This window comes from Triticum aestivum, chromosome 3B (assembly GCF_018294505.1).
Source record: "Triticum aestivum cultivar Chinese Spring chromosome 3B, IWGSC CS RefSeq v2.1, whole genome shotgun sequence".
In the NCBI taxonomy this organism is placed as follows: domain Eukaryota; kingdom Viridiplantae; phylum Streptophyta; class Magnoliopsida; order Poales; family Poaceae; genus Triticum; species Triticum aestivum.
Window position 1 is genome coordinate 239589482 of NC_057801.1, and position 3708 is coordinate 239593189.

A 3708-nucleotide genomic window follows, 5' to 3' on the forward strand; every position below is an offset into this window, starting at 1 on the left:
GCCCTCACCCTCTGGCCTTGACCATGGCATCGCGACCTGGCATACCAGCGACGGCTGAGACTCGCTCGAGGGCCGGGACCCGAGGACATAGAGCAGAAAGGGGAGCAAAGGCGAGAGGGGAGAGGCACGCGAGGACCTCACCAAGTGACCCCTCGCCTGCCGATGCATGGACCCGGCGACACACCAGGGAGTTGTCACATCCTAGTTAGCCATGCATTAGAGTGTTGCATCATGTTTACTCTTTCATCAGAAACCTGAAATGGGGATGACAGAACCCCCAGTCCCCTCTGAAACCAATTAGGGTTTACTAAAAACTTTTTCAATGAACCTGAAATGCCCTTCTAAAATGCCCATCATTTTTGTCTTGGTTCAGAACCTCTGCCAAAAGTGGAGCACATCTTCCTAGGCCATCCTAGGGTTTTTGATTTAAATCATAAGTATTTGAATTTGGGCATTTAAAATTATATAAAATATTTAAATGCTCAAATAACTCCAAACTAAAATGTTTCATGTTGGAAATAATCCAACTATGGACCAGGAGTAGTTTGGTGATTTTTGGAGTTGCCTAAGTATTTTATTTAATTCAACAAAGTTGCAGAAGTATTAAAAAAACAGAAAACAGAAGAAATGGAAAAGGCTTACCTGTCGCCCAGCACCCGGCCCACCTGCCGGCCCAGCCCAGCACCGCGCCAGCGAGCTGCTTGCCGGCCAGGCAGGCAGGCAGGTGCTCGACGGCGAGCACCGCATGGGTGCCACGCACCTGCTCGCTGCCTCGCCGCCTCCCTCGCCCGGCTAACGCCGTGAATCGGCCTCCCTCTCTCCCCCGAACCCCCCAGACACCCCCTCTCCTCTCCAGCTCCTCTCCCTCGCTCTCCCACGCCATGGCCGACGCCATCGCCGCCACCCCCTCGCCGTAGCCACGCCCTCTGTCAACCCCACGCCGTGCCGCCGTGTCCAGGAGCTTCGCCGCCGTCCACTTCATCGAGCTAGCCGAGCCCCGTGTGCTCGAGCGGCCCGAGACCACCGCACCGACCTCGCCCGAGCTCGCCGTCGCCGGAGATCCCCTTCAACGCCGTCGCTGCCTCAGCTCGTCCCCGACCCCGCCGGTGGCCTCTACGGGAGCGCTGTGAGCCTAGCTACCCCTCCGACCCTCTCTCTCTCATTCCCGAGCCGTGTAGCCACCGCACGAAGATCACACGCACGCACCGCCGCGGATCTCGTCGCCGACGTGCTTCCGGCCATCCTCCGGCCAACCCGCGGTGTCCAACGCACTCACCACGCTACGTTAGGCCCAACCGTGCACTCCCCGCACCTCACCGATCCCCCTAGCGACAAGTTCGACTTTGGCCGAACTCCGGTGGCCGCCAAAGTCGTCACCGGCGCCAACTTCGGCCACCCCGACCCCAACGGACTCCACCAAGAGCTGCGGCTCGACCTCAGCTCCGCTCCGGTGCCCTCCGCGGCTCGTTTGGTTGCCGGAACGGCAAAAATCACTTCCGCCGCCGCGTCGGGCTCGCCGGCGGCTAAACGCCGGTGCAGCCGACCCGGGTTTGACCACGGGTGGGCCCTGGTTGACTCCCCTGAGTCAATGACAGGTGGGGCCCAGCCCTGTTAATTAAACAGGTTTAGTTTTAATTAGACTTTAATTAAAATAATCACCCTGACATGCGGGACCCACTGTCAGGTTTGACCCGGACGTGTTCCGTTGACCTGCTGACGTCACACTGATGTCAGGCTGACGCAATAATTGATTTTCTGGAATTATTCTAATATAGGAAATTCCAGAATATAATTCAAACTTCAAAAATTCATAACTTTTATTCTGTAACTCCAAATCAGACAAATTATATATGAAAAATGATCAGAAAAATCCAATCTATCCATCTGTACTATTTTCATGCATGACTAAACAAGTTAACTTGATGTTTAATGCAGAACAAGGAAAACACTTTAAAGGGCCATGTTTGAGTTTGAAATTTGAATCTTTGATTCAAATTGGTTCAAACCCTTCTGGTCTTAGTTGCATTAGCCCAACACACTCATATTGCTATGTTTCATGCATGCATCATATTGTTGCACATTGTTTGGTGATGGTTGTATATCGGTGTTCTTGCGGCAGGATCTGCCCCCGAGGAGTACCGTGATTACCCTAACGAAGAACCGTATCAGTGCATCGAACCATCAGGCAAGCAACCAACCATTTGATCATATCGATACAATCCCATGTTCTCGCTCCTGCTCTCTTTTACTGCATTAAGACAACGTGTTTCAAACTGCTGTGTGCTACGGTAGTTGAACCCACTTCCTCTGCATGACCTGTCATTGCCACAGTAACTAGATGAAACCCACTAGCATGTGTAGGAGTTGATTGAGCCATATGTATGTGTTGTTCCTACCTTGCTATGCCTGCTATGCTTAGAGTCGTGTCAGGTCTGGTTCATCTGGGTGATGGGCTAGAGTGAAATGATTATGTCGGTAATGAGAGTGGTGTGGTGAACACGATTTGGTAAAGGTATCGATGAGAGGCCATGTAGGAGTACATGGTGGGTTGTTTCATTGAAGCCGACCTTAAGCACTGAGATCTGTATGTGTGATTTAAGAATCAGCTACTACCATGCATTGGGCCCGAAACCAATGGACCCTCTCGGCTTCTTATTCACCCTAGTTCTCCGTCCAGGAGTTGCAAGTAGTTTCCGGTGTTTGTAGCCTACTGGAAGCCGTGGACAGCGCTGATCGTAGGGGTGGGCTGTGATGCGGTAGGTACGTGGCCGGGTGTATCGAATACCCGTTAGGTATCTCGGGAACCCTGTTCACATCGTTCGGGGCCGTATGGGAAACCTCGGCCGGACTCCTTGCGGATGGAACCTGGATAGGTGATAAACCTGGACTGGAGGCTTAGGTGATTAGGTAGGTCGTGGCCGACACCCACGTTGGGCTTCCGCTTGAAGGTTGCCGAGCACATGTCATGTAAACGACGGTAAGAGGTGAGAGCGTGTATGAAGAAGTACACCCCTGTAGGGTTATCATGATCTATTCGAATAGCCGCGTCCGCGGTAAAGGACTACTTGGTTGCCTATACAGTTCATAGACAAGTAAATGGAAACTGCTAAAAGCCTCAAGATAAGTGTGAGTGCCGAGGATGGCTCTTCCGTAGGGAGACGGAGGTGGATCCTCGGTAGTGTATTGAAGTGGTGAGTATTGGACTCGTGTGTGCAAAACCATTTCAAGTTGGAATCTCGTAGGTTAGCCTAGCCAAGAGTCAAAGCTGGCTTGCTGCAATAACTCCACCAACCCTTCTTGATAATATGCATGTATGTAGGTTCTGATGTAAGTCTTGCTGAGTACCTTTGTACTCATGTTGCTATAATTTACATTTTACAGAAGACGCTGCAACCCCTTCTGATGGGTTCTACGTAGACGTTGACATCAATGAGTAGGCTAAAGGCCCAGGTGGTGATCCTGAGCTTGTGAAGGACCACGTAGTATAGCTAGGCTTTCCAAGCCTCTTTTATCTTTCTAGTTGTCTGTACTCAGACAAGTTACTTCCGCTGCTGGTTTGTATGACTGTATGACTTGAATGCTGGGGCATGAGACCCGTACCTTGTGTATGTTATGTATGGTTCTCTGAGCCTTAAATAAAGTACTTGTGTCGTAGAGTCATGTTGTGATGCCTTGTTGTATTTGCACATATCGAGCATATTGTGTGTA